This window comes from Suncus etruscus, chromosome 5, assembly GCF_024139225.1.
Source record: "Suncus etruscus isolate mSunEtr1 chromosome 5, mSunEtr1.pri.cur, whole genome shotgun sequence".
NCBI lineage: Eukaryota > Metazoa > Chordata > Mammalia > Eulipotyphla > Soricidae > Suncus > Suncus etruscus.
Genome location: NC_064852.1, coordinates 105,534,876 through 105,555,008, shown reverse-complemented (window position 1 = coordinate 105,555,008; position 20,133 = coordinate 105,534,876). Strand labels below are relative to the sequence as shown.

The 20,133-nt window shown below is 39.8% G+C and overlaps 1 protein-coding gene across 1 annotated transcript in view; it reads left to right on the top strand.

The window, feature by feature from the left end:
• Window positions 1-20,133, top strand: part of ENPP2 (ectonucleotide pyrophosphatase/phosphodiesterase 2) — a 157,127-nt gene that overhangs the window by 26,843 nt on the left and 110,151 nt on the right. The window lies entirely within an intron of this gene.

The following is a 20,133-nucleotide window of genomic DNA, read 5'->3' as shown; positions in this document are numbered from 1 at the left end:
TATTCTATGGTCTCCTGAGCACTTCCAAAAGTGACTTTTGAGCAATGTATTAGGAGCACCCCCTGAGAATAGTTGGGTGTGGTCTGAAAAGAAACCAAAAGCATTATCAAAGTTGGAGGGCTGGGGTCAGAGAGCGAGAGAGAGAGCATGAGAGAGAGAGAGAGCATGAGAGAGAGAGAGAGAGAGAGAGAGAGAGAGAGAGAGAGAGAGAGAGAGAGAGAGAGAGAGAGAGAGAGAGAGAGAGAGAGAGAGAATACAGCTGTCCCCACACCTTGCCAGGAGTGATCCCAAAGTGCAGAACCAGAGGTAAGCCCTGAGCCCAGTTGAGTGTGACCATCTTCCCCCATAAAAGAAAAGAAAAGAAAACAGAACAAAAAGACTAGAAACTTGGAAGGGGCTAGAAGCTAGATTAAGTTGAAGTCTCCAATTGTCTCCCCAATTCTTTCTGCATAAATTTTGCAATTCCTTTGCATACCTTTGTGATGGAATTTACCATGGTGTTAACAAATAGTTGATCTCTACTTTTGCTAATTAGTACATGCTTTGATTTTAGTATCTTCCACATCAAAGTAGTTGTACTTGGCAAAAATTAGCTTTCAGTAAGCTTCAGTTAGTAATTATAGAGAGCAGTTCCGAAATCTTTAGTGAACTAATATATACACAAAAGTATCCCTGTCTTACTAAAAGTCCAAGCAATTGGCTTTCAAAGACTAGCATTCTCTCTGATCTTTGGGGAATTTTTTGTTTGTTTGTTTTTGGGTCACATCCAGCAGCGCTCAAGGGTCACTCCTGGCTCTGGGCTCAGAAATCTTCCCTGGCAGGCTCAGAGGACCATATGGGATGCCGGGATTCGAACCACCGTCCATCCTGAATTGGCTGCATGCAAGGCAGATGCCCTACGGCTGTGCTCTCTCCCGGCCCTCTTTGGGGAATTTTTAAATGACATTGTTATGATGCCCAAGATTTTGGTCGTTAGCTTTGCGCAGTGGCAGTATCGTTTATTCGAGGCGCGATTATTGCTATTGAAACAACATATCGTCATCACCATCATCACTGTTTAATTTTTGTTCTTTGGGAATACATTTGTTCAAGGCTTACTCCTGGCTCTGTAGTGATCACTCCTTCAGTTCTCAGTACTATCTGTAGTGCTCAGGATGAAACCTGTCTACTGCATGTTCTTCCACTATCTGTTTGGCTTATTATTATTGTTGTTGTCGTTGGCTTATTTTAGTTGGGGCCACACCTGGTGGTGCTCAGGGGCTACTCCTGATTCTGTGCTTAGGGATCATTTGTTGATGATCAAGGGACCCTTTGCGAAGCCGAGATTTTGTTTAGTTTTGGGGGCACACCCAGCGGCGCTCCGGTTCCTTCGATGCCGAGATTAAACCAGAAACAGAAACATGTAAAGAAAATGCTTTTAGGGGCCGGAGAGATCGCATGGAGGAAAGGATTTGCCTTGTGTGCAGAAGGTCGGTGGTTCGAATCCTGGCATCTCATATGGTCCCCCGAACCTGCCAGGAGCGATTTCTGAGCGTGGAGCCAGGAGTGACCCCTGAGCGCTGCCGGGTGTGACCCAAAAATCAAAAAAAAAGGAAAAAAAAAATAAATAAAGGGGCTGGCGCAGTGGTTATAGAGGTAAGGTGTTTGCCTTGCCAGCGCTAGCCTAGGACAGACCGTGGTTCGATTTCCCGGCATCCCATATGGTCCCCCAGCCAGGAGCGACTTCTGGGCGCATAGCCAGGAGTAACCCATGTGCGTCACCGGGTGTGGCCCCAAAACCAAAATAAATAAATAAATAAATAAATAAGAAAATAAAATTCTTTTAGGGAAGAAGAGATAGCACAGTGGTAGGGCATTTGCCTTGCACGAGGACTAAACAGGACAAGCTCTGGTTAGATTCCCTGGCATCCCATATAGTCCCCCGTGCCTGTCAGGAGTGATTTCTGAACGCAGAGTCAGAGTAACCCCTGAGCGCCGTCGGGTGTGGCCCAAAAACAAAAAACAAACAAACAAAAAAGAAAACGCTTTTAATCCCTTTCCTATCTCTCCAGTCCCCAACCAATTAATTCTTCATTTTGTGGGTCAGGACAAGGCCAGCCTAAAACAGAAATTAGATTGTGATTTCTGTTATCCTCTGGACTAGAAATCATTGTCAATTAGTAAAACTTAAATATTGATCAATTTTTTTTTACTTTTAATAGACTCACATTTTTTCCAAAAAGGCAAAATTCTCTCTCTCTCTCTCTCTCTCTCTCTGTCTCTCTCTCTCTGTCTCTCTCTCTGTCTCTCTCTCTGTCTTGAAATTCTCATTGGGAAATCATGAAAAAAAGAACTTCCTCACTGAATAGAAATTTGAACTTAGTTAAGTTGTTTGGTATATTTGAACTCATTTTTGCATATATTGATTTTAAAATACTGTAAATGGATTGATTTATAATGATTAATTGGGCTGCATATATGTACATTTGCACAATTGTATATATGTATATATTTTGCATACAATTACCTATCCAACAGCTTGAATCTAATACTTAATACTAGCTAATACTTATAGAGTATTTGTTTAATTCCAGGTATAAAACCACTCATCCATACTTGGTCTCCCTTTTCTCTTCATCCTTTCTGAAATATAGTCAAATCCTGAGCCTTTTTTTCTGCCTAGAAAGCCTTTCCCTTTGTTTACTTAAAAACACTTTTCCACCCTGCTTCAAGAAATAAGAGAGGACACATGGAAATGGAAACACATACCTTGCTCATGGATTGGCAGATGGATTGGCAGGATTAACATCATTAAAATGGCAATACTCCCCAAAGCATTATATAGATTTAATGCGATCCCTCTAAAGACACCGATGACATTCTTCAAAGAAGTGGATCAAACACTTATGAAGTTCATTTGGAACAATAAACACCCTCGAATAGCTAAAGCACTCCTAGGGAAAAGGAATATGGGAGGCATTACTTTCCCCAACTTTAAACTGCACTACAAAGCAATAGTTATGAAAACAGCATGGTATTGGAATAAAGATAGACCCTCAGATCAGTGGAATAGGCTTGAATACTCAGAGAATGTTCCCCAGACATACAATCACCTAATTTTTGACAGAGGAGCAAGAAATCCTAAGTGGAGCAGGGAAAACTTCTTCAACAAGTGGTGTTGGCAGAACTGGTTAGCCACTTGCAAAAAAGTGAACATAGACCCCCAGTTAACATCATGTACAAAGGCAAAATCCAAATGGATTAAAGGCCTCAATATCAGACCTGATTCCATAAGGTATATAGAACAACATGTAGGTAAAACACTCCATGACATTGAGACTAAAGGCATCTTCAAGGAGGAAACTGCATTTTCCAAACAAGTGGAAGCAGAGATAAACAGATGGGAATACATTAAGCTGAGCAGCTTCTGCACCTCAAAAGAAATAGTGCCCAGGATACAAGAGCCACTCACTGTGTGGGAGAAACTATTCACCCAATGCCCATCAGATAAGGGGCTAATATCCAAAATATACAGAGCACTGACAGAACTTTACAAGAAAAAAACATCTAATCCCATAAAAAAAAATGGGGAGAAGAAATGGACAGACACTTTGATAAAAAAGAAATATAAATGGCCAAAAGGCACATGAAAAAATGCTCCTCATCACTAATCATCAGTGAGATGCAAATCAAAACAATGATGAGATACCATCTCACACCAGAGATTGGCACACATCACAAAGAATGAGAACAATCAGTGCTGGCAGGGATGTGGAGAGAAAGGAACTGTTATCCACTGCTTGGTGGGAATGCAGTCTAGTCCAACCTTTATGGAAAGCGATATGAAGATTCCTCCAAAAACTGGAAATTGAGCTCCCATTTGATCCAGCTATACCACTCCTTTGGATATACCCTAGGAACACAAGAATACAATACAAAACTCCCTTCCTCACACCTATATTTATTGCAGCACTATTCACAATAGCCAGGCTCTGGAAACAACCAAGATGTCCTTCAACAGATGAATGGCTGAAGAAACTGTGGTACGTATACACAATGGAATAGTATGCAGCCGTCCGGAGAGATGAAGTCATAAAATTTTCCTATATATGGATGTACATGGAATCTATCATGCTGAGTGAAATAAGTCAGAGGGAGAGAGATAGACGCAGAATAGTCTCACTCATCTATGGGTTTTAAGAAAAATAAAAGACATTTTTACTACAATCCTCAGAGACAAAGAGAGGAGGGCTGGAACTTCCAGCTCACTTCATGAAGCTCACCACAAAGAGTGGTGAGTGCAGTTATAGAAATAACTACAATGAGAACTACCATAACCATGTGAATGAATGAGGGAACTGGAAAGCCTGTCTAGAGTACAGGTGGGGGTGGGGTGGGATGGAGGGAGATTTGGGCCATTGGTGGTGGAAATGTTGCACTGGTGAAGAGGGCTGTTCTTTACATGACTGAAACCTAATCACAATCATATTTGTAATCAAGACGTTTAAATAAAGATATTATATTAAAAAAACACTTTTCCAGGGGCTGGAGAGATAGCACAGTGGTAGGATATTTGCCTTGCATGCAGCCAATTCAGGATTGATGGTAGTTCAATTCTTTGCACCCATATGATCTCCCGAGTCTGCCAGGATCGATTTCTGAGCGTAGAGCCAGGAGTAACCCCTGAGGGCCACTGGGTGTGGCCCCCAAAACAAAAACAAAACAAAACAAAACAAAACAAGAAAAACACTTTTCCATTTCTACTTCAAAAGTGGTATCAAGTGTGTGTGTCAAGTGAGCTGTCCTGTTCTCCCAATTAGAGTTCCTTTAGTTTTGAGTCTTTCATTGATTTGATTTGATTTCATTGATTTGAGTCTTTTATTGATTGCAAAGTGGGGAGACTAAGTGAACCTTGATCCTTCTAACTCATATATAGTTCTTTTGTTTATAACTGGATTTTTTTTGGGGGGGGTTGGTTTTTGCAGTACTCAGGGGCTACTCCTGGCTTTACACTCAGAAATGGTCCCTGACAGGCTCGGGGGACCAAATGGGATGCCGGGATTCGAACCACTGTCCTTCTGCATACAAGGCAAATACCTTACAGCTGTGCTATCTCTCCGGTCCCTGGCTTTTTGTTTTTAAAGATGTTCTTCAGGGACAGAAAGTACAGAGACTTTGATCTGGGTTTGATCATGCGGAACATATGTTACTTGAGCACTCCCAGTAGTGATCTCTCCGTACTACTGGGTATAGCTTATCCACCCCACCATGTACATGCCCCCAAATATATAGTCTTCAAGTGCAAGCTTCTGTTTTAATTTCCTATAAATGTCTCACAAAATTTCTTCTCAGAAAGTTTCCCATGGAAACTATTATGCTAAGTGAAATGTCAGAGGGAGAGAGAGACACACAGAATAGCCTCACTTATCTATGGGATTTAAGAAAAAAAAAAAAGATGAGGGCTGGAGTGACAGCATAGCAGTAGAGCCTTGTACGTGGCCAACCCAGGTCAGACCCTGGTTTGATTCCTGGCATCCCATACGGTCCCCTAGCTACCAGTAGCTATTTCTGAGTGCAGAGCCAGGAATAACCCCTGAACACTGCCAGGTGTGACCCCCCCCCCCCAAAAAAAAAGAAAAGTAAAACAAAAAACATTATTGAACAAAAAACATTGTAATAATACATAGAAACAATAGAGATGAAGGCTGGAAGTACCAGCCCATAATATGAAGCTTACCATAAAGAGTGGTGAGTGCAGTTAGAGAAATAACTACATTAACAACTATCATTGCAATGGTAGTGAGTGAGAGAAATAGAATGCCTGTCTTGAAGAAAGGCAGGGGATGAGGGGATTTGGTGGTGGAAAGGTTGCACTTGTGAAGGGAGTTGTTCTTTTTTATAACTGAAACCCAACTACAAACATGTTTGTAATCATGGTGCTTAAATAAAGATATTATTAAAAAAAGAGTCACATCTTTTGAGGTCTGAGGTAAGAATTGGGCTTTCTTCTTAGGGCATTTGATATGGGAAAGAAGGTCAGGGAGAGAAAGTAAATGAAAACAGGAAAGCCTAATGAATGTGGGATGGCAGTGGGCCTGCTGTAATCTCCCAGTTTCAGGATATTCTTCTGTTTTGAGACATGTAGAATCACACATGGACTATTTGAACTTGTTCCTTCATATCCACTGTGAATCGTCAGAGTCAGAGAGTAACTGAGATGGGGTCAGAGCCATAGTAAAGTAGGTAGAGTACTTGCCTGGTGTTTGGCTGACCTTGGTTTTATCTTGCACATCTCTTATGGCCCCCCAAACCTGCTAGGAACCTTGCTAAGAGCAATTTCTGAATGCATAGCCAGGAGTAACCCCTGAACGTCAAACGGGTGTGGCCCGCCCCAAAGAAAAAGCTATGCATGGGGTTGGAAAATAGCACAATGATGCCTTGCATGCAGCCAACCCGGGAGGAACTGGGTTCGATATCCGGCATCCCATATGGTACCCCAAGCCTGCCAGGAGCAATTTCTGAGCATAGAGCCAGGAGTAAAGCTCGAGTGCCACTGGGTGTGACCCCAAAACCAATTAATTAATTACTTAACTTAAAAAAGCTATGCATATGGTTTTAAGTTCAAAATTGATTGTATCATTTTTAAGGCTACCGAAAGGTTGGGACAATAGTACAGAGGGTAGGGAGTTTGCCTTGCATTCTTGATCACTTATATGGTATCTCAAACACTGCCCAGAATAATTCCTGAGCACAGAACTGGAATAACCTCTGAGTACCTCCATGTGTGGCCCCAAAAGCAAAAGGAAGGAAGGAAGGAAGGAAGGAAGGAAGGAAGGAAGAAAACCAACCACAGATGTATTGGGGGGGGTCATCCAGTTTCTACATCTTTTTCAGTACTTGCTAGCATCTGTTTTTTCAATTTTAACCATATTAGTAGGTATAAAACAGTAACTCATTAGCAATATGATTTCATTTTCCTTAATGAATAAGGATATTAAACATGGCTGTATATACTTATTTTTATAATATCCTTCAAAAATTCCATTCCAATCTCTTGATCATTCAAAAATGGATTGTCTTTTTATTTCTGAATTTTAAAAGTTTATTATATACTGGGGGCCGGAGCGACAGTACAGAGTTAGGGCATTTGCCTTGCATGTGGCTGACACGGCATGGATTTGGGTTCGGTTGCCGGTATTTCATATGGTCCCTGGAGCCTGCCAGGAGTGATTTCTGAGCACAGAGCCAGGAGTAACCCCTGAGGGCCACCAGGTGTGGCCCCAAAACAAAAACAAACAAAACAAAAAGTATATTAAATACTGTAGAAACTGGATACTTATCTGGCATATGATATGCAAAAATGTTTACCATTCCACTAGTTATATCTTCAAAATATTTTCTTGCTATTTTAAAAATGTCATTTAACCCTTGTACAAATATAACTGTCTTCTCTTTTGGTTAGGTCTTCTATATTTCAATGATGCTTTCTATGTTTCAATATCTAGATCTGACACTTCTTTTATTAAATTGACTAAATAATTTATTTGGTTTTTATTTGGGAGGATCACATGTAGTTGTGCTCAGGGACTACACCTAGCTAAATGCTCAGGGAACTGTTTGGTGCTGGGATTCAAACTCTTCTTGTAACTATAGCCACATGCTAGGCAAGTGCAGTTTTTTTTTGGGGGGGGGCACACCGGTGATGCTCAGGGGTTACTCCTGGCTATACTTTCAGAAATCGTCCCTGGCTTGGGGAACCATATGGGATGCTGGGGGATTGAACCATGGTTTGTCCTAGGTTAGCTTGTGCAAGTCAAATGCCCTACCTCTGTGCCATTGCTCTGGCCCCAAAAGTATACTTTTAATATGTCTCCAGTTCATTAGTTTTATTAGTTTCATTTTAGATTGTCCATTGCTGGTATACAGAAAATTAACTGATTTTTTAAAAATATTTATGTTATATCATGAAATATCCTTTTTAATTGTTATGATTTTTTATATATCAAATGATACCATCTGTGGGTAGGTTTTTATTTGTTCCATCCTAATTTGGATGCTTTTCTTGCCTAAGAATCATCCTGACTAAAAGTTCAGCATTGCATCTCTATCTTGTCTCTTTCTGATCCTTTAAGGGAAGTATTCACCATGATATGTGATATTAGCTGTGACTTTTTCCTAGAAGTCTTTTTTCCAGGCACAAAAGGTTCATCTATTGTCCTGGTTTGTTGAGCTCCTCTTGCAAGTGAAAATAATAGAAAAGGCAATTCTACTTCCTTCCTCAGACAGGAGCAGTGTGCTGCTAATCATGTGATGATGACATTCCAGCAACAAATAACAAGTTCCTTATAGATTTAAGTTCAAATTTAAATTAGATTTGTTGAGTTGATGCTTACATTTTGAGGACTTTCCAAAGTAAATAGCTGCTCTTTGTTACTGTAATTAAACCTTGTGTTGCCAAAGCTGTCTCAAGTCATCTCAAAGGTTAATAAGTCACTTATTGCTTTGGAAGTGTTGTTTGTTTCTCCTATGGTGAAATTGTAATATGTCTAACCTGTGTTTTGGTGTAGGGACCTAAGGCAGTGCTTAGTGGTGGTGACTCAGGACACATCTTGTGTTCAGGGGCTATTCCTGGCTCCATATTCAGGAGTGACTCGTACAGGGTATGTTCAGGATACGATTTGTGGAGCAGGGAATGAATGGAATGAGATGGGCTGCATTCAAGGCAAGGACCTTATTTCCTGGACTATCTTTTTGGCTGGACAAATCCAGCTTTCACCTCTATATGTAAAGGGAATTAGGCCGGAGTGATAATATAGTGGACAGGACATTCGCCCTGCTTGGGGTGACCTGTGTCCAATCCCCAGCACCACATATGGTCCCTTTGCCCACTAGAAACACTGCCAAGAGTAATCCCTGAGTATAGAGCCAGGAGTAAGTCCTGAACACTGCAAAACAAAACAAAAAGTAAAGGTAATTTTCCTATATATAACCCACATCACTAGTAGAATCCATTATTTGCCAAGGATTTTGTTGAATGATAGGCAGTGATAAAATTTGTATCCTTCTGTCAATTAATGACTAATTACTATGACTGTAATGATTATATGTGTGTATGTGTGTTCTATGATTGATGCGCTGAGCTATTTGCTTAATATGCATTATATCACTTGGTCTTTTATTAACTTTGTGTTTAAAAAATACTGATATTTGTTAAAAGAAACCGGGTTTTAGGAAAGTGAACAAATCTTATGATTGAAAGTGGAAAATTCAGGTTAATTGTGGAGAATCCAATCATATGGACTCAGAACCATATTGTCTTTAATTTGTTCTCTGGAGATTGTTCTTATTGCTAAGCTATTTGAATACTTAAATAGCCAAATGCAGAGCTAAATGTCAAATGTCCTGCGTAGAATCTTTAGGTTCTTGAATAAAGGTGTAGTGTGGCTGTTTTCTAAATTTTGGGATCTGAGGGTCACATCCAGCTGTTGCTCAGAGGCTATTTTTGTCTTTGTATTCTGGACTGATGCCCAGTAGTGCTCAAGAGACTCTACATGTTGCCAAAGATCAAACCAGAATTGGCTGTAGTCAAGACAAGTGTTTTTATCTCTGTATTATTGTGCTGGCCCCTTTGCATAAGGGGGCCACTTGGAGGGGGACTCTTTTCAAAGATGGTGGGCCTTGGGGAAGGTTATAGACAGACTAAGATTTGATGGAGCACAAAGAAAGGAAAAAAACTTCAGGGCTAAATAACAGTATGAAAAACATGAATGCAGAACTGGGGTTTGAACAAGTTGCAGGGGTGTAGAGGGATGAGTGTGACAGGAGTGACAAGTCTCAGTTACCAGTGTAAGTTCTGACCTGGGAGCCATTTGAGTGAGATTTTCATGTGGCTGGGAATCTGGATGCTAGACCAAGGATTGGATTTAGTAAAGTATATAAATTATGGCATTTGCTTAGTTATTGCTTTGTTTATTTTTTTTTATTTTTTTTGTGGTTTTTGGGTCACACCCGCCAGTGCTCAGGGGTTATTCCTGGCTCCACGCTCAGAAATTGCTCCTGGCTGGCACGGGGACCATATGGGACGCTGGGATTTGAACCGATGACCTCCTGCATGAAAGGCAAACGCCTTACCTCCATGCTATCTCTCCAGCCCCTGCTTTGTTTATTTCTAACAGTTGCTTTTTTTTTTTTTTTTTTTTGGCTTTTGTTATTTCTGAGAAAGACCATAGGGAGAAGAGATGTAACTGGTTCAATGAGTTTTGGGTTCCCTGCTCCTACTTTATGTAGGATAAATTCAAATGTAGGTTTGAGTATTTATTTTGAGATTTTATTTGAAAATAAGCTTTTTGTTGCTTATGGACATGAGTTATGAATTGTCCACTTATTTCAACAACCAGAATTTACAGATTAAAAAATTTAGAATTGCTGCCAGAGTGATAGTATAGCAGGTAGGGTACTTGCCTTGCATGCAGTTGACCTAGGTCCAATCTGTGGCATCCTATATGTTCCCTCCCTCCCAAGCCCACAAGTGGTAATCCCTGAGCACAGAGCTAGAAAAAACCCCTGAACACTACTGGGTGTGGCCCAAAGATCAAATATTAAAAAATAAAATTTAGAATTAAAGTAATAGCTGGTTAGTAAGAGAATAAAAATTTAAATTCAATTTAAGTTACAATTTAAGTTTCATGATACCAAGTACTTTCTTCAACAAAAATTTATTGCTTTATTGTCTGCCTATTACATTTCAGGCAAGACAAAAAGCTCTGTGGAATGCAAAGATAACTGATTCCTTCATTTGATGAGATCTCAAAGGGTATAGAAACCTAAAAAGAGAGAGAGCAGCACAAAACACAATACAAAAATGCCTCTGCACTACTTTGTTTATTATTTTTCAATAGTCAGAATCTGGAAACAACCCTGATGCCTGACAACACTGATATATCTACACAATGGAATACTATGCAGCCATTAGGAAAGCTGAAGTCATAAAGTCATAAAGTTTGCTATACATGGGTGGATATGGAGATTATTATGCTGAGTGAAATGAGTCAGAGGGAGAGAGATAGACACAGAATAGTCTCATTTATCTATGGGATATAAGAAAAATAGAAGACAATATGGCAATAATACCTAGAAACAATAGATAGAAAGCTTACAACAAAGAGTGGAAGAGTGCAGTTAGATTAGAGAAGGGTCTACTATGACAATGATAGTTGAAATTGATCACTCTGGACAAGAATTGGGTGGTAACAGGGGATAAAGTGAAATGGCACCCCCCTTCATTAGCAACAGCAAAACCATAATTTCAAAAAGAAAAGGGAGATAAAAAGTGAGAGAGATAGAGAGAAAAGAGAGAAGCAAAATGGCTGCCCTAGAGACAGGAAGGGGTGGGGAGGTGGGAGGGAAATGAGGAGCATTGGTGGCAGGAAAGGTGCACAGGTGAAGGGTATCCATTCTATGACCGAAACACAACTATCAATAATTCTAGGGGCCATAGTGATAGCACAGCAGGTAAGGTGTTTGCCTTGTATATGGTTGACTTGAGTTTGATCCCTGGCATTTAATAAGGTCCCCCAAGTACTGCCATGAATGACCCCTGAGCACAGAGCCAGGAATAACCCCTGAGCACTGTCGGGTGTGACTTGAAAACAAAAACAGAAAAACAATTAATGTAAAAAAAGCAATTATGCAACCACAATACTTAAATAAACAAATTACATATATACATATATATATGAGAGAGAAAAGAGAGAGAGGGGGGAAAATACTGAAATAGAAGTGATAGTCAATTGCTTTGCTTGGTAGTGCGAAAGCTGGAGTCAGGGTAGTAACTCATTGGGATGATCCAAATTGATTTGGCATGATCCAAATCTTCATAAATATTTGGAGTTTTCCAGAGAGATTAGATGAAAGAGGGTTTTGTAGATAAACTAGGCAAAACAAAATATAAACATTTATTAAGAAATGTTGTTATGAGAGAATACAACTTAATCAAGGAATAGCAAATATTTCTCTAATTAAGAAAATTTACCACTTATGAAGATGCATTCTGTGCCAGGATCGTGCTAGGCAATTTATTTGGATTATTTTATATAATACTCTTATAAATCCCATGACCTGGATGCAGATGGGAAAAACGAGTCGTGGGATGAGGAGGGCATTCACCTAGGGGTCAGGTAAGGTTTTGTAGTTAAATCATGGTTTAGGTAGGCTCCAAATCCAGGGAGCTTAAATTTGGATTTAGAGTTACTGTCTCATTAAGCAATTTGGGTTTTATCCTCTCGGTGAGTAATTCTCAAACATGTTCAGAATCACTTGGTGGGCTTATTAAATCAGAATCTGGAGTCTTCTCCTTTGCTCTAATTTTTTATTTTGTAGGTTGCAGGTAGAACCCAAGGATATGCAATTCTCTCATTTTAACAAGAGACTTTGGACATAATTCTAGTCCTGCTAGTCTCTGCTCTCTGAGAATTTCATGGGTAGGGAGCCTCTAGAGAAGATTTTAAATTTGAAAGGAAAAGAAACAGATTTACAATTTATGCAGAAGTTTCTGGGTGATGATGTTTAGGTAAGGTAAGCAAGGACTCAATAAAATGGTGTTTGAAGGAGATAGAGAAGGTAAACAGGGAGAAGAGTTCAGGGAGAAGAGTTAAGAGATGAACTGCATGTTCAGAGGATGAAGATGAAGGGATGAATCTAAAAGTAATGCTAAGGAAGACAATTTGCATATTTATAGCACTCGCCCAGTTCTGATAAGTGATGGGGAAGGTTGTATTTAGAACTAGTATTTGTAAACAGGGAGTGTGATCAGAAGTGAGAAATGGGGCCTGGAGAGATAGCACAGCGGTGTTTGCCTTGCAAGCAGCCAATCCAGGACCTAAGGTGGTTGGTTCGAATCCCGGTGTCCTATATGGTCCCCCGTGCCTGCCAGGAGCCATTTCTGAGCAGACAGCCAGGAGTAACCCCTGAGCACCGCCGGGTGTGGCCCAAAAACCAAAAAAAAAAAAAAGTGAGAAATGGGGGGCCTGAGAGATAGCACAGTGGTAGGGTCTTTGCTTGCAAGCAGCCAACCCTGGATAGACTCTGGTTCTATTTCCGGCATTCCATATGGTCCCCCAGCATGCCAGGAGCGATTTCTGAGTGTTGAGCCAGGAGTAATCCCTGAGCGCCACCAGAGATGGCTCAAAAACAAAACCAAACACACAAACAAAAATATGGAGAAATGGAAAGATTATATTGTATTCCATTATACCACCAAAGGCTTTGGGGTTTTGTGAGTCAACTCTGTGAACTACATGTGGAGTTGAATGGAGGATTATGATTTCATACTATAGTGGAAGATTATCAGAGTTGGCTGGAAAAAAGCTGGTTTTAGTCCTTGAATTAATCATTTTCCCAATTCTTTGAACTTCCATTTCTTCATCTGCAGGTGGGTTCAACAGTGATTTCTCAGTCTGCTAATAGGGTTATTCAACTTGTGGTGAAGTTTTAATACATTCATTTTTGGGGGCTGGAGAAATAATTCTGAAAGCAGAGAGTATGTTGTGTATGTGCAAATCCCTGGATTTAATTCCTGACATGGTTCACAACTACCACAGCTGTGCTTTGGTAGAGTGGCCCTGGTGACCTCTGAGAACCCCAGGGCTGAGTACTGCAGAAGTTGTCCCTATAACAATAAGAAAACTTATCTTTGACTAAGAATACATGTATTTTTAATTTTTAAAATCCCTTTTTTCATTCATTTTCTTCATATTTTCACATATAAATACAATGTTACATTATTTTTTTCTGATAATTTAGTTTACTTCTTGACTTTTCGAGTAAGAGCAAATATAGTGTTTGCTTTTGGTTTGTTAATTTTGGATTTTTTTTTTTTTTTTTTTGGCTTTTAGGCCACATTCAGCAATACTCAGGCGGGGTTTGGATACAGGGGATGCAACCCTGGGTCAACTCCATGCAAGACAAGTGACCTACCCACTGTAATCTTTTGGTCCCCCAAGTATCTTCCGCCCTCCCTCCCTCCCTCCCCCCCCCTCCCTCCCTCCCCCTCCCCCTCCCCCTCCCTCCCTCCCTCCCTCCCTTCTTTTTTTCTTTCTTTCTTTCTTTCTTTTTTCTTTCTTTCTTTCTTTCTTTCTTCTTTCTTTCTTTCTTTCTTTCTTTCTTTCTTTCTTTCTTTCTTTCTTTCTTTCTTTCTTTCTTTCTTTCTTCTTTCTTTCTTTCTTTCTTTCTTTCTTTCTTTCTTTCTTTCTTTCTTTCTTTCTTTCTTTCTTTCTTCTCTCTTTCTTTCTCTCTCTCTTCCTCCCTCCCCCCTCCCTCCCCCTTCCTTCCTTCCTTCCTTCCTTCCTTCCTTCCTTCCTTCCTTCCTTCCTTCCTTCCTTCCTTCCTTCCTTCCTTCCTTCCTTCCTTCCTTCCTTCCTCTTCCCTTCCTTCCTTTTCTGTCAATCCAGCAGGTATTACTCCTGGTAGGCTGGGGGGACCATATGGGATGCCAGGATTCGAACCACAGTCCTTCTGCATGCAAGGCAAACACCCTACCTCCATGCTATTTCTCCGGCCACCAAGTATCTTTTCTTATCAGTGTTTTTTAATGTCCAATTTGATAGTCTTTTTGTCTCAAATGATTTCAAAACAACTTACAAGTTGTTTTAAAGTGTTTTAAAAGCTACTAGCAATAACCCTTACTTTAAGTTGATGAAAATTTATCTCTATGTCTTCCTTCCAAACTAACATTTAAGAAGTTGGCTTTACTGAGTATAGGCTTAGTCTCTAGTCATTAATGCTGGAATAATACTGAACACCTTTCTGCTCTTTAGCCTTTTCACTCCCCAGTTTTCTTCCTCTTCACTCATTGCCAAGGTTTCCTGATCTTTAATCTGGATGACAGCCATCATTTTCAAAGCAATTTTTTTATTTCTACCTAATTCCGTCCAGTACATGTGCAGAGCAGAGATTATGCTTCAAAATCTGATTAAACTCTTACCCACTTTAGCCCTGTTCTATTTTTCCATTGCTGTTAGAATTAAGACAATGCCATATCCCATGACTGATGAGTTCTCTCAGGAACTGGCCTGGTGACCTCTCCAGTCTCATTTCACTCCATCCTTGCTCTGGTTCTTTCTACATTAGTCAAATCACCTGCCTTTTCTCATAGGTTACTCTGTCTCTGCTCTATACCCAATCTTTGCATATTCCGTTCCCTCTGTCTAGAATCATTTATTTATTTACTCCCACCTATTTACTCCCTCAAACAGCTTCATTGACACTATACATCTTTCTTGACTCTTGGTTAGGTCAAACCTTAACTATGTGTTTTTATAGCACCAGTAACCTTGACACCTCCATACTTCTCATAGTTGCATTCCTCCCCACCTCCCGTTTATTCTGTGCCTATTGATTCCTCTGGAGGGCAGGAAGTGCTTAATTTGACTCATATAGTACAAGTGCATGAAATAGTGCTTTTCACACCAGAGGCCCCACTGAAATGAAAAGATTCTTCACAGAGAAAGGAGATTGTTCCACTGCAAAGGGGGCCATGTTCATACTCTACTGAAAATACAAGTAACACATCCAAATTAGAACATAAATTGAAGTCATTGCAAGAAGTAACTGTTGATTTTGGATTTCTATTGTGTAATGACTATGAGCGCAAACCCTGTTTGCACATGAATAAGCATATGCTTTTTCTCCACAGATGAAACCCTTGGGACCATAAATTTCCCAGAAATTTTGCTTCTGTGATTCTAAATAGAATCTTAAGTGGGGTCCATTTTCTACACATCTTTGGGAGCAACTGAAATAGCTAGTTCCACTGTTAGCCATCATAATATTTTGGCTAACGTACATTCTTTTGGTGAACACTGTTCAGGTTTCATTCTGAGCATTCTATTAGCCCTCAGTTGCTTCAGATTTTCAAAGGCAGATTTAGTTCAAAGAGTTTAAAATAGAATAGGAAGCACCAGAGTGATAGCACAGTAGTAGGGCGTTTTCCTTGCCTGCGGCTAACCCAGCACAGACCTGAGTTGATCCTTGGCATTCCATATGATCCCCCAAGTCTGCCAGGAGAGATTTCTGAGCACAGAGCCAGGAGTAACCCCTGAACACCTCTGGGTGTAGCCCCAAAATCAAATAAATACATATATATGTATATATATAAAATAGGAAAAATATATTAAATAAGAAAAGTACTGTTTTCTTACTTTCCTACTGTGTGCTCTGTAGCTATTGTTCAAATATACTAGTAAAATCAGGTGGTCAACTGTCACAGTCTTAAAACTATTCTGGGTCTTATAAATTCAAGACAAGACACAATTATGCAGGCCATTTTACCTGAGGAGAAACTAGCTAAAGTTTGAATAAGTTCATGAAAATTTCACAATTACTGCAGGAGGCAAGAGTGACAACCCTTAATTATAAATCTTTCAAATCTCCTCGTTAACCTCAAGCTCTCTTACCTTAATCAGGATTTGGGAACAAGGATTCACAGAATCATTTCATGAAAAGATAGACTGTGCATCTGTATAAATGCAACTACTGTATGGCAATTAGCAACACACACTGCTGCTTTGTACCACCAGCAAAGTCACTAAGGGTTCTGAAGCTTACAGTTTGGAGATGGTCTTATGGAGGAGCAGAGATGGCTCATCAGTAAGGGATTTAAATTTAATGCTTAATTAATAGTGAATACAGTTCACCATCTATAAAAATCGCACTGTGAGTTAGATCAAACAATTTTACATGAAGGTCTGATACAGAGAATGCAGCATAATATATTCTAATGCCGTTTTTTCTAAATGGGATCTTTATAGTACTCGCATGAGAATAGTATTGCATTAGAATAGCCCATTGTACTAACTCCAAAAGCTTCTCCCTGGTCCCCAGGCACTAATGAATAAGAATCTTCAGGAGTAGTTGATGAGTATCAACATTTTAAACAAATTCAGAGCAATCCTTACTGTGTCCCCCCAAAAAACCTTTATTTATCAATTTATTTATTTATTTATCAATTTATCTAAACAAAGTTTAATTTAATTAAATTAATTAATTTATTTGGGGGGGAGGTCACAGCTGGCGGTGCTCAGGGGTTACTCCTGGCTCTGTGCTCAGAAATCGCTTCTGGCTGGCACAGGGGACCTTGTGGAATGGCGGGATTCGAACCACCGTCCACGCTAGGCAAACACCCTACCCCTGTGCTATCTCTCGGCACTCTTATTTTATTTTTTTAAGTGATCTTTTTTTTAAGCACCATGATTACGAACATGTTTGTAGATGGGTTTTAGTTATAAAAAAATAACACCCCTCCTTCACCAGTGCAGAGATTTGTTTACAGTTCTGAGTTTTCTTCTGCCAGGGGGCAGTGTTCTCTGAAATATGGTTGCATTCATAAACCCTGCTGCAAGTTCATCTCAGCCTTTCTTCTATACTTTTTTTTTTTTTAAGACGTGCCCCTGCCAATTCTGACCTTATATTCCCTAATTTTAAAGTCCATAGCAGGGGAACTTTCTTAATTTCTTCTTGTAGAAGATTTTAGGCTGCATTAAAGTCATTTCAGTTGTGTTTCCAGAACTAGAACTACAATTTTAGACGGACTTCTTGTTTCTCAGTTTCAGATAATGAGAAGTGATTGCACTTAGAAGTTGATTTTATGCTGAGGTAGGCTATAGTTTCCCTCCTACAGTTCATTTATAATGAAGTTTTGCAGCAAAATTTAGTGTAACTATGGTTGGATGGAGGGCATGTCTGCCTGTGCATATGTGCACTTGTGTGTATTAATGAGTTCCATATGCATCGTCATATAGCAGATGCTAGAGTTCTTTGGCAGGACGGTTCACAGAAATAGTGTCTGAGCTCAGTCTTCTTAGGTAATTGGCACAAATGCTGTATCAAAGCCAATTACAGTTCCATTTGATTATTACACTTAGATTTTTCCCTCCTGCATAGCCACTTTCATGTCAAAAAAGGGAGAGGATTGATGTTCACTTCTGACTTTTATTTATTCATTTTCCATTGTTTTTTAGCAGGGTTTCTTCAATCAAAATGCCAGGCAGAATCTAAATTGCTGGATTTTGACCAGGCCAGGGAGACTGGAAAGACTGTGTGTGTGTGTGTGTGTGTGTGTGTGTGTGTGTGTGTGTGTGTGTGTGTGTGTGTGTGTGTTAGAACACACATTTGGAATTTGTTGCATATAGGAAAGTTACCTTTTTTGGGTTACAGTTAATCTTTCTGAAAATCAAGCCTCTATCTTGAAAGTTAATGTAAGCAATAGAGAAATCTTTCATGGGATTTGCATCTTTCAGAAGCTTTGCTAAAGGCTCAAGTCCAAATCATTCCGGTATGGCACACTGACTGAAGCAAGAGACAGACAAAGAAAAAAAATCATAAAGTTGCCTTCTTGTCAAGATGATAAAACACAGAAAGATTTTTGTTTTATTTTTTAAAATAAATTATTTAATTGAATTACCATGAATTGAATCACGACATTGACATTTAACACCCTTTATCAATTCACATTTCTCACCACCAATGTCCCCAATTTTCCTTTCTCCCCAGCCTGGCCCCCAGCCTGCTTCTGGCAGATTCTCTCTCTCTCTCTCTCTCTCTCTCTCTCTCTCTCTCTCTCTCTCTCTCTCTCTCTCTCTCTCTCTCTCTCTCTCTCTCTCTCTCTCTCTCTCTCTCTCTCTTTCAGACACTATAGTTTGCAGCAATATTGTTATTGAAGGGGTATCATGCATATAACTTTATCTCTGCAGAAAGAACTTTCTTTAGAAAGGGAATTTTTTTTTGTTTTTTTTTTTTTGTTTTTGTTTTTTTGGCCACACCCGGCGGTGCTCAGAGGTTACTCTTGGCTATCAGTTCAGAAATAGCCCGTGGCAGGCACAGGGGACCATATGGGACACCGGGATTCGAACCAACCACCTTAGGTCCTGGATCGGCTGCTTGCAAGGCAAACGCTGCTGTGCTATCTCTCCGGCCCCTAGAAAGGGAATTTAAAGCTTGGCCTTGCATTTTGTTCTCAAGTAACTGTTGCTAAATTCTAGAAAACCCAGGTCTTTGGTGGAATTATCTAGAAATCAGTTCTTGCATTTGTGATATCATGGTTTATTGGAACAGACCTATCACCCCATTAGTAATCTATTGTGTGGTTAATTCTGTATTTGTGTAGAGGCACATGTGTTTTGCAAAACTTTTGGCTATGGGTTCAGGGAGAGAAAAAACAACAACAAAGACTAGCCCTTTCGCTCATTTGAATCCTAATCAGGTAGAATATTTAAATATCATTCAGATTGAGAAGACTTGATTTCTGCTTTGGGAAGGGACCTGGTTGCTAAATAGCTTAGTGAAAAAGAAACATTAACATTCACAATAGCCTCACTCTGCTTGGTGGCCAAATGAAAATTTAGGTGAGAAACAACGAGGCAAAGACTTATTTTGTTTTATGTTCTAGCTGTCAATAGAAACTTCCTTCCTAAATTCAGCTATCTCCAGTTTTCTATTCTTACTTCCACCTTTCCACCCTTAGGTAAAGCCCCACACCCCGCGGGACAGACAATTTTATGGGAAGAAGAGACAGAAACTGAAGCTATTTTATCCTGCTGCTCACAGGGAGCAGGAACCCTCTGGCCCTTCTGCTTAGCTGGCATTCCCAGGGTTTTGATACAAGTTACTTCTCTAAACTCTTAACAGCACCAGCAGGCGAAAATAATGCTGTCTCTTGTGTTTCTTACAATCTGGGGCAATTTCATCTTGAGAAATATTTGAGGAGTCAGGAGTAGCTGAGAATGTGACAACAGGGATAAGTTTTGTTCCAATCACCAGGAAAATAAAGATGAGAAAGACAGGAAAAGTGATTAAGTCTATAAAAGCATGAGTCCCTCCTAACCAACCCAACCCATCCCAACCAACCAACCAACCAAACAAACAAACAAATAAACAAATAAAATAAAAGAAAGAAATAAAAGAAAGAAATTCTGTGCTTGGCTTTCCTGAATGACTACATTGTAAACTTTTGGAGTTGTAAAGCTGGTAGAAATCCTTGCTCAGGGCTGTTGCATTTGTAACATAAAATGCTTTGGGTTTCTTTCTCTAAAAACAAAATAAAACTGTGTGTGCGTGTGCGCGCAGGGAGGAAAATGAACATGCCTCTTTATTGGCCACAGC